The sequence below is a fragment of the Clupea harengus genome, chromosome 5 (assembly GCF_900700415.2).
Source record: "Clupea harengus chromosome 5, Ch_v2.0.2, whole genome shotgun sequence".
In the NCBI taxonomy this organism is placed as follows: domain Eukaryota; kingdom Metazoa; phylum Chordata; class Actinopteri; order Clupeiformes; family Clupeidae; genus Clupea; species Clupea harengus.
Window position 1 is genome coordinate 144,979 of NC_045156.1, and position 12,435 is coordinate 157,413.

The following is a 12,435-nucleotide window of genomic DNA, read 5'->3' on the forward strand; positions in this document are numbered from 1 at the left end:
CTTTTGCTAATGGCACCCTTTAGCGTTAGCTAACTATCAGTAGTTGTAGACTTGTATGCGATCAGTAGTTTAGCCTTTTATTTTTGATCACAGACGGATAACCCAATCAAATGAAGACTGCATTTTAGTATAATTATACGATATCCTGTTTATGCTCGTCTAATGTGTCGACGTGTTATGCTGGTCTAATGGGTCGACTGTAGCTGCCAGGTCTAATGTCTGCTGTTCTGGCAGGTGTTTCAGATTTCTAAAACATTGCTTTGTATTATGACAAATGTGATGAATAAATGAATGAGTGAATGAATGGATGGATGCTGTATCTTCTTTTCCACCAGTGTCAAACAAAGACAGGTTGACAGGTACTGTGAGTGTCAGAGCAGCTTGTCACAGGTCCATGCAGAAGAATGAAAAACCACACAGCTTGAAAGTAGGCTAATGTTCAGGGATGGGTTTGGGTATTGCTATACTGTGTAATATATGTTAATTGTAGTATACTTGTAGGAAGTCTTAATTCAGTGGTATCTGTTCTGCCAACTGTCCAATGTCTCTTTGTGTATTCTACACAGATAGTGCTTCGTGATGCAGAACCTGTCGTCATGACCTCCAGTCAGTGTTCATGCAAAGCGGGCACAGCAGTGTGTAATCACACTGTTGCACTGCTCTTTCAGACAGCTCACTACTCAGAGCACAATATCCAGGTTGTCCCCCCTGTTCATGCTTGCACCGAAACCGAACAACAATGGCCAGAACTGCAGTAAGGGTTGAGGCAAATGTACTATATATGTATGTAAGAGTTAGGCAGCAATAAAAATAGTAAATTGCTAAAAGAAAGTATAGTGATCTAAGGTTAGAAACATTAAAGGTGCAGCGTAATGTAGTGGAGACTCAGTTAAATCTCTTTACTTCAATAAGGGAGTGAAACCCAGGCCCGTAAACAGCATGATAATTACAAGACCGGGGCTAAACAGGCGCATGGAAGGAGGAATCAGGTGAGGTGCTGTACTGCAGTCACTGAGGTAAACATTAGCTGGGACACAGCAGGTTATGATTCGTAACAATATCACTGTATTGTATGCCACGAGAGTAGAAACTTTTCTGAAACCTAGCACTGAGTGAAAAATGGTGGCTTTTTCCACACATTGCAGTTACTGAAGCCAGCAGACTATGCATACAACATATTTAGGGTTCCTCCGTCAGGAGGAAACCTATTGTTATTGTAGGTATTATTATTATTAGGGTTCCTCCGTCAGGAGGAAACCTATTGTTATTGTAGGTATTATTAGGGTTCCTCCGTCAGGAGGAAACCTATTGTTATTGTAGGTATTATTATTATTATTAGGGTTCCTCCGTCAGGAGGAAACCTATTGTTATTGTAGGTATTATTATTATTATTGTGCCATTGGAGTCAATGGCAGCCCCTAGAACCGTATGGTAACTTTTTCTGAAATTTGGCACACTCATTAAGGACAGTCCCTACTTTACTCACACCAAGTTTCATGTCTCCCACTAGACCACACTAGCGCCACCAACGGGTCAAAGTTGGACTTTTGTTAACACTGTAACTTTTGAACCGTTTGACCGATTTTCAAAAATGAGGTACCATTGGATTCCTTGGATCAAGACGAGTTAAACACATTTCCGGTTGTATAGATTTTCCGCAATTTCCGGTTTTTCAAAAACCTTTGAAAGGCATCAACTCCTACCATTTTTGTCAAATCTTCTTCAAAATCACCAGAGATGATCTTCAGACCAAGCCTCACAAAAGTTCTCCAACAGAATTTTGATCCTCACAACCGTTTGTCCGGTACAGCCACTGAAATTCAGCAGAAAAGATGCCAAACAGGAAGTAAAGTCATATCTCAGCAAATCTTTCAGATATCAACACCAAACTTGGTAAGCACGTGGGAGACACTACAACATGTTCCCATGTGCAAAGGCAACTTCATATCTTCAAAAATTATTGATATAAAGCAAATTGCATTAATCGCTAACGCTAAAAGAATGCTTTACACATTTTTCATTCAAAAAGTGATACTCTGATTCAATCACAAGTTCATATGAAGACAATGTTTAGTACACAAATCTGAAAAAAAGTTGACTGTAAGATGAAAAGTAGATTTTTGGTGAATATTTGAAACATGCATGCTTGGCTAATTGCTAGCGCAATTTCCAATGTAATGTAACCGGGTAGTTTAGGACCCAGGAGTTTATAGGCAGCCCACGGCTGACAGGCTACATTTGTTAGCTTTAGGATCCAGTAGCTTCTAGACAGCCCATGGCTGACGTGCTGTTTTCTTAAAGTGGCATTATACAGTAATTGTACATCAGGATTAGGGTTAGGATAAGCAGTTTTACCTTAAAATAACAGTTTTAAAAAAATTGGGGCGCTACAATGACTTTTAATATGGAGAATCGCCTCCGTGCCATTGCCATACCAGGGTCCGTAGGCATATTACTGCTAAATGTAGGTTTGCCTGAAGCTGCCCAATTTCTACTGTCTGCTGAACTAGTAAGTAACTTATTTGCCGTCTTGCTTTGTCTTGTGTGTTGCACTTGCTTGGTGTTTGACTGTGTTAGGACAGTTGTTGACTAACTAGTTTGTCATAATGTCAAAGTCAGCACATTTCAAGAGATTTCGTTAGTTTTAGCCGCTAGCATATCATTAGCGATTAGCAATTGTTCCGTTATGCTACTTTAATAAGACCTGCAATAGTTTAAATTGCCGTGTTGTAATGGAGTCAATTATTTGCTGCGAGGTTTACTGAATGCTTTAGGCATTAGCTCCGTGTACTTCAGGTAGGCTGGCAACTCTCTTACTACATCCATAGTAGCTAGCATATTTGCATGGTGTTCAACCTGGTGAGATGTAGCCTAATGTTTTTACCACATAGCGACAGACTCCTCAGCCGTTGACGTGACTGTGGACGAGTGTTGAGCAGCGAGGTTACAATTCAACAGCCCTCGGTATGTTTTGTTACATAAGCTAAGAACATTTATATAATGATGCTGTTGCTATTGTGTAACTAATACGGGCATTTCTACCACAGGTAGTGTCCAGCAACTGCCACTGTTTTTCCCACATTAGGTTCTCATTGTTTTAGTACACTTTGCAGTGAGTGTGTTTGCCCTACAATGCTAAAAAGTTGCAGTCAAATTTGGCAAAATTGCTAGCTTGGATATTATCTTTACATTTAGATGGGTTGGTGGTTACAAACAATGAGGATGCACATGCAGCTTCAAGGCAGAACAATGCCTACCATTTCACCTTTACTGTATATGTTCCATCCACCCCCCCTTTCTGAATAAAGTTCCATTGATCTGATTTGTTGATATCTGTTGCTATGAAAACCATTTTAGCCAAGCTAACTAACATTGTTTTTAGCTAGCTGACATTACCATTCAATCACAAACAAAACATGAATAGAAATAACTTGCTAACAGGGTCCTCACGTTTAATCAAAAGCTTGTAGTGAGATGCATGACCCCCCGAGACAAGCTTTCATGTTAATAATACTGTTGGTCACCCTGATTGTGCATGTTGTGTAGTTAAATGGGATGAGAGAGTCTGACCATGATAAAGTATTGTCAAGCTGCTGTACCATCACAAGGTACACTTGCAAACAGCTGGACATTAGCTGTACCTTGGTCCAGTTCACTGCATGCCTCTTGTCAGTTGTGTATGACTGAGACTAGAGAGATGTCAATTCAGGGAGAGTTCCTATAACCATGGATTTTTAACCAGTTTTGGGAAATTTTGAAAACAGTGTTATTGTGTGGGACTATGTTTTTTGGGCTACTTCTAATCCTCATGCGGCCGCCGCATTTATCCCTTGGCGTGACCTGCACTGGGAAAGAGGGAAACAGCATGGATCGGGAAAGTGTGTGGGCAGAGCAAGCAGTAGTAGTACATAACCTACAAACGTCCTTTAGTGAAGTGTATCCTCACTTTCATACAGTTATTGTTGTAATCAAAGCTTTTAAAGAATGGATCTCTGCATTAAGGGCCTGACCAGAGCACAGGTCGCCTGACAGAACACGCTTCAAAGTTGTCACTTTCAAAAGGGTGGCATTTTAACCCTGTCAGTCCAAAATGTCTAAAACTTGGTACCAATGACTTATTGCTCATGGGAAACAAAAAAGTCTCAAGAACCCATAATGTCACCAGCATGGATATTTCTCGACAGTGACAATTTGTGAATAATTTAAAAAAATGACTTCAAATCAGCCATTGATCCAATTATCTGTCCAATGTTGTGTACATGTATGAAATGTCAGTGTCATGTCAATTTTGTAATGATTGGAATGTTGAGAAGGAACCCGCCATTGCTGCCTGCAGCTATATTTTACTTTTATAATTGTAACCTACTTGTCACAGTAGGATATTAACTTTACCACTTTGTTTCATACATTCTGGAAGTTCAGAGTGGCATTAGCTGCGCAGGCCTAGAATAACCTCCTCCCACTTTAGAGAGGTGTGCTTTGTGAGGGGAGATGGTTCAGCACAGTCTCTGGCTGAACGCATCCTGAAAGGAACGAGGCAGACAGCGGACATGAAAAGAGGTGCAGACACACATAACTGTCCATTTCTAAATTAAATTAATTTTCTAAATTAAATTAACTATTACCTTGCAATGACATTCGTTTCCTAATTACAACAATTTTCATTATGATCACTGTATTGCGGTCATTCAACTCAAATTTAGAAACATCTTTTATTCAAACAGGTGCAGATATGGAGTTTACAGCAGCCCAAGAGTACAGCAAAATCAGGAACGTAAACTACACGCATGGCTTGGCACCTCACCAGATGGCCTTGTATTCAACCCCCTCGCACAGCCACCTTTTGGCCTAGTAGAGATCAAGTGCCCTAACGTCACCAGCTATGTTGACTGCAAGTACCTTAATATGAAAGAAGGCACACTGCTCTTTAAGGAAAGTCACATCTATTACTGGCAGATACAGGGGCAACTTATGCTAACAGGAATGACATGGTGTGACTTTGTAATTTGTGCCCAAGAAGACATGCTAGTTTAACAAATCATAGTTGACCCAGAGGTGACAAAAGTGATAAGAGAAAAGGCAGACAGGTTTTTTTATATATATATTTATATGCCCAAGTACCTGACTTCTAACAGACGTTAGGTACTTGGCACAACATTTATTTGACAAAATTAAAATTATTTTCTGCAAACATGTTTCAATTATACTTCATGTACTAATGTATTTACAATATGTACAATGGTAGATAATCTATTTGGCCCAAGCCTTGACCAGTGGCTTGTTCTGGTAATTTGATAGAAGGCAGGCTACAGCAAAAAGCTGGTTGTCTCCTTATAACGAAATGATTACGCCTAATGTTTCGAGCCCCATATCGCCCTAACTGTCTCATCCTTCGGAAACTGGTGGAAACTTATGATAGAGTTAAATCTCCCCGACACAGAGCAGCTCGGCACACAGCAAAAGCTGTTGTTTAGATGTTCCCGTTTTTGATATTTTACCATTCGTGACATTTTAATTAAATCAAATGCTTTAAAGTTTGACCAGAAATAAAAATATATATATATTATAATAAGCGACACTTAGAAGTTACCTCAGAGGAGATAACCTACCGCTGCAGTCAACCTGTGTACGGAAGTGAGAAGCGGAAATGATTAGCTCTGTTTAGAACTGTTTTCCGGTTCGAACATTGGGCGTTCCGCAAAAAGCGAATTGATATGTTACTATGGTGATTTATCAAAAGTTGCTTCCACGAACCAATAACAGGGGAGTTTTTTTTATCTTAGCCTGAAAATTAGCTCGCTAAATCGCTTAGCGAGCTACGACGAATACCCCCCTGGTCTCTTCCAATTTTAGCCAATCAAATTATCGAGTCTATGTGGACTACAACCACCCGCCATAGTAACGGACATTGTCTCCGGCTTGAGATTACAAGCAATGGCATCTGGTAGCTGCCCACCAAATGTAAGTGAAATATTGCTTGTTAATCTTATTAAACCGATTATCATACGTGGTTGAATATTCTTGAGAATGGCAGGATCCATGTTTAGTCATTTTAAGTGTTTCCTAGGCTAACGTTTAGCAAGCTAGCTAGTCAATGTCTAACATAACCTTGGCCTTGCTAACATGGATAGAGCTACGCTTGCTGCATTAGTTTGCTCTCTAGCCAGGTAACATCTTACATGGGACTTAAGTGAACAGATCATTAAAACGATTTTTTTTCCAAAGCAGGGGCTGTCAAGTGGAGGCAGCAGCACGTGTTCTTGTGCAAGCCCTAGCTAGGAATATTTCCCCAAAGCCAGAGAGCCGAGCAGCAGAGAGCATAGTTGGGGCTGTAACTATGGCCCCTACCATACCTAATGCCACCAATACCGACTAGGGTGAGACAGGCTATGAGAAGGTAATAAATACACTATGTGGGTAAGGATTATACATTTTCTCGTAGCCATTACCCAAAACTGCATCAGTATGCAAGGCTAGATGTGTTCGATTTGGAGTCATAATGTTTGGTAATTGCATTTGCCAACTGCATTTGCCAAGTCATAGCTAATGTATTTTACAATCTGTCTGTGCCTGTATGTTTATCTATCAGGGCATTATGATCCTCAAGCAATTAATTAACATATTGAAATAGTTCAGCAATTGTTGCAAATCAATGCAGTTTTCTTCATTCATCTTTTAGACACTTCCTCATCAGGCAGTTCCCAAGTATGTTTAATACTGATTAGCCAAGAGGAAAAAGACGGTTCTCAACCCCTTCCACTTGCACTGTGAAAAGTACAGACTTTCATGTATTTGTCCTTTCGGAACCAAGCCTGTATACACCAAAGGGCTCTGAAGAGCTAGAATGCTCATGCTGGCCTTGGAAAAAGGATGCTCAGTCTAGCAGACAACTTGAGGCACAATGAGGTCAACAAATAATACAATAATGTAAAATACTCAATAATTCTAATTGTTAAAAATGGGACTTGCTGAATAGTGTTTGCAATTTTATTTATTTATTTATTATTATTTTAGATTGTGTCTCTTGTAGAGGATGAATGCTCTAAACTGAAGACCCTAAAAGGAGGATGGATGTTTTCCAAGTAGTCAGGCGGCTTAGGACCAGATTTGAGAAAGATGGGGACACGGCGGACAAAATCACCACATTTAATGTTGTGTCACGTTGTTGAAGTTCAAGTTCAACATTAATAGCAATTGAATTACACTTGTGTCGGTGTAATCGCTAGCGGTAAATAAACATTAATAACTTGAATGACTGATTAAGGATATATGTTACACATCACAAACACACGTAATCGATGTTTTTTGTGTGATAATTAGGTAATTGGTTAGCTTAAATTACAGTATCTTAGGTGAGCTAATTGACCTAGCTAGCTATAGAGTGTTTGGGCAGCTCAAGGTAGCTATACCTATATGCTATATGGTTGGTTAGCTCAAGCTAGCACTCTGACACACACACACACACACAATCGATGGTTTTTGGGGAAAATTAGGATATTGGTTATCTTAAATTACAGTATTTTCCGTGAGCTAATTGACCTAGCTCTGTACTATACGGTGTTCGGTAAGCCCGCTGTCAAACGTAAGATGTCGACATTGCCTCTGAAGTCCCGGAATTAACAGTGCTAGCTTTGTGTTTGGTCATATAGCTTCGTAAAAGTTCGGTTAACAAGTCAATTGAGTATTGAGCCGTATAACTTCACAAAAATGATAATAATTTAAAGAAAACCGATCGTTTAAATGTCAGGCGATCAACATCATTTCTCAACGAAAAAGTAAAGGTCCTGTTATTAGCCAATCAAACGGAGTAAATCACCCACTTCCGGTTTCAATACGGATCCTGTAGGAAATACGTTATCTCTGCCGACAGGTTCCACTTCATCAAGATGGCGGCCATCTTGGATTTACAAAACGTCTGCTATAAATGCTAATAAATCAGCTTCCAAGCCACTTTGTAGGTCAATCTCTTGGTGTCAAAATATACATTTTCTTGGTCAATGAATGCAATAAAGGTATTGAGAATATCATTAGATAATTATTTGCCAAAAATATATTAATATATTCATTCTGGACACAGAATATAAAGTTATACTGAACTTAAATGATACACGAACAGGGGAAACAGTGGTGCACCGAAAATAACAAACACCTTCCCTAAAAGAATTTCCCTTTGTGATAAAAAAAAAAATCATCTAATCTAATCCTTCCAGCAGGTATGCTCACTGCAACTAATATAACTTTCAGTGCTGTATCGTGCTCAGACTTTGTCCAACAGCATGCGGGGGGGAGAGAGAGAAGCGGAACCAGTACGTCAGCCGCCCCCTGGATTTTCATTTACCTTCCCCCCTCCCAAAAGCAACCCTCCTTTCTTACAAGTTTGCTAGAGTATTCAGTTGATGTCACATTTGCAACTGCAAAGACCTGTGCAATTCCACGGTGCTTTTTTGCATGAGCACCTTGCCGTACAGTCCTTTGTATAACTGCATTTGATCGGTTCACTGCAGGCTTTAGATGCGATTGGCAGAGTGCTCCACACAGGAAGCCAGGCCTTGCTATCCAGTGTCCATCCCCATCCTTCAGGGCTGGGTATTGGCTGCTGGGTTTTTTCAGATGTTGACCAGATCCTAGACGCGTAAGTGACTAGTTTCACGTGTTGTATCAGTGCCCCTTAGGTTGGTGGAATATGTTCCATTGCTTTGGTCTTCTGGCAGAACAACTCTCTTCTTGCATCATTGACCGATTCCAAGTCATTTGTCTTGTCATAAAGGACAACAGTGTAGTGCTCCAGACATTGAAAGTGTTGGGCATCTATGGTCACAGGAGTGTGCGGATTTGCTGCTATGTAGTTGAAGGCCTGGGTGACCTCTGTGTAGGAGTTCCAAGCAATCCATGCTGACTTCTTCCCCTTCCCGAAGAATGCTGAGGTTGTGTCACAGCCTGTGTAGTAGTGGAAGACTGGAAGAGCGGTTGACTTGATGGTGTTTATATGCAGATAGGTGTAGTTCTTGCCAGTTCCAAAAGGAATTCAGATGTTTGCAGCTGGATACTGGGTGAGCAGGGCATGGAACTTGCCAATGAGGATAACGACAACCTCTGTATCCACGGTGCGCGCCAAGCAGGTAGAAGAGCCATTCTCCAGGGCAGCTCCGTCAAGTACTTTGACATCAAAAGTAGCAGGAGGTTCCTGTTGTGTCTTCTGTGTTAGGACGTTTAGCAGATCTGACTTCTTTCCCAGCCGTAGTTTGCCTCTGTCGGATAGAGAAGGAGGGTATGGATGATTTTCGTGCTCAAAGAAGGTGCTCAGGTCCCCCTCTCTGTGTTGAGTGAATATGTATAATCACGAGAAGTGCCACATCATCCTTCAACATTGAGATCTGCCCTGCCTGATTGCTCTTGGTCTTGGGTGTTGGGCATCTGAAGAGCGGCAGTGAGTTATTTTTGATGGGCTCATGGATGGAGTGTGTGCGGTCCACTATCACTGTCTTATAGTACTCGTTGTACTGATCCCTGCCCACGTATTCCACAGTGCGGACGGTGTTGACCACAGACCCGTCAATCACATTCCGTGTGTCCAGCGTAAGTAGCTCTGGGGTATCGTCTAGGAACGGATTGCTCATCCCACCGATGGTGGTCACCAGAGTGAGGGCTTGGCCTTTGAATATCTTCTGTGTGGACAGTCCTTCTTCGTGGTGTTGTTGTTTCTTGCCTTCTTCTGAGATATACTCCTGCTCAAACTCTTTTAGGAGTCGTGCTTGTTCAGGCCCTGCGATCATCCACTTCTTGAATGCTGAGGGATTTTCTGTGAGTCCCACTGCACCCCCGGAACCCTTCACCAGATCGTTGTTCTGCTCATGAGCCTGATCTATCGGCATGCTAGAGAATCTGTTTGTGGTCTTGTTAACGACCCAATGGCCATGTTCTTCATATTCCCTGTGAATGGATGAGGGCAAGCTTTCCATGTCACGAATGTGGACAGGGATCCATTGTGCGTAGTTCTGGTGATCAAGGGCAAAGAACCATGGAACAAGAGCCTTGAGTGTCTCCACGTAGAGTGGAAAATCCTGTTCTCTGTGGGCCCGCACAAATATCAGACCCAGAAGTTCCATGTTGAGGATAGAGGCAATACATGCATCAGCCAATCAAATTGCCTTTCATGCATAACTGACAGCACAGGCGCTAGCCAATCAGATCGCGTTTATGCTCACGTCTGAAAAGCGGGAAGCTCCAAAAAAAAAAATTGCCGACCAAACTCCATAGATGGTCGTATTTGTACCTAAAGGTTGTTTGTTTGACTTTTTTTGCTTAGATTTTTTAAAAGTTACCGAGAAATAGACACTGTACAATGTACAAACCCCTTTATTACTGAAAAATAAGTCTGATAGGATTTGCGAGGTGTGTGAGCACCCTACCTAATATTAGCATGCTACTGCTTACAAGGTAAGCAGCTTGCTAGTGGCGTGATTGGTTTGTTGACCTGTCAATCTCACTATAACGTCTCTGGTATCAACAGAACCCCACGCGCCAGACTCCTCCTCCGCCATCCGTTGGCGCAACGCATTCTAACGCGTAGGTGTGAATGCTGCCTGAGATTTTGCTACTAGGTGGGCCACCTCATAGGATACAGCGAGGGCTTTGGTGGGCACAGTTGCTTGCCCATGCTTTACAGACTTTTGCCCAAGCAGTGCCGTTTCTTTTCTTTGAAAGAACTGAATGGGTTTCTGGTAAGGCTGAACGATTTGGGAATATAATCTAATTGCGATTTTTTTTTACCAAAATATTGCGATTGCGATTTAATATGCGATTTTTTTTATCCTCTTTTTTTCCCCAACAAAACGTAATGAATGATTTAAATATGACCAAGACAATATTAGATACATTTAGTGTAAAATATTCTTTCCCACATTTTACATTTTTATTTAACTGCTCATTACAGAAACAAGAACAACAAATCGGTGGCTTTGCCACTGTGCATTTAAGTAATTTAAAAAAAAAGTCATTTTAAGTATAAACACTAGGCATGCACTTTTTAAACACTGTGTGCAAAATGTACCATCTTTCTGGGCATGATCTGGGTGTCGAGTTTCTAAATGTCTTTTCATTTGAACAGGTTTTAAACTTTCGTGTGCCAGAACGTCGCCGCAAAACACACATTGTGGATGCTCAACCTGATTTTTAACATGGCACGTGAATCCGAATTGAATGAATTCCTTTTGATATTTGCGATGCTTTACAAGGTAAGCAGCTTGCTAGTGGCGTGATTGGTTTGTTGACCTGTCAATCTCACGATCACGCCTCTGGTATCAACAGAACCCCAAGCGCCAGACTCCGCCATCCGTTGGCGCAACGCATTCCAACGTGCACGTCTGAATGCTCCGTTAGTCCCAAGGACAGCATCTCTTCAGTTAGTAGTCAAAAAACTGCCTTGGATGGATGTACTTGGAAGAATGCAACATTGGATGGAACTGGATACTGGAACAAAGGAAGTTCAAGTGTGAATTCAAGTGCATGTGCCACTGTGGAGTGGTAGATGGCCAAGATTGAATCCAAGTGAATCCTCAGCAATCGGTATGTTTATGAAGAAACTTTGAAAGGAATCTTGTTTATTGTCTTAAGAAGAATCATTTTTGTGGAATATTGAGTTATATTTTTGAAGAAAAAAGGACTTTTAAGTTTGTCAAGTTGAACAAAGAGCTTCAGTTTCCAATATGGCTGACCATGCTGTTATTTCTGTACCTGTTGATTCTGAAAAGCAAAAATAAATGTTTGAGTTAGAAAATGAGAAGAAGGAAGCCAAACAAGTTAGAAAGAATAAATTGGCTGCTTTAACTCACAAAATGAATATAATGAGTGAACGCATGTCTGATCCAGCAAACCTGGAACAAGTAAAGGAGAACTTACAGAAATATACAGGAGGTGTTGGAGGAGTTTAATGAATTGCACAAACGATAGTAGTTCTAAGTGGACTTTGCCCAACAACTATACATAGATTCCTTTACACATGAACATGCACAAGAGGTTCAGACACAAAAATGCTACACTTGAACACACCAAACCAGTAACAAGTGACACACATAGTGTAGCACAACAGCCACAAACCGGATTATACACAGTTACTACTACCACAGTAGCAGCTATCGTAAGTAGTAGCTATGCTTCTTGCCTTATACCCGTAAGTCAGGAGCAGTAGTTGGCGGTGTATTTGATTTGGAGCCATAATTTGGAGTCACACATCCATGACACGCACTTAAAAAAAATGTCTTTGCAGGAATATACAGGTTTTTTTTGCAGAAAACAGGATGAATGGAATGTCGAGTATAAAGTAAACAGTCTAAAGCTATGCTCCAGATTGCGCAATCCCTCAGAAACTGTGTTGAGCGCATGCGTAGAACCTATTTAGTTTTGCTGATTTGACATAAAATGCAGTGAAGAAGCACG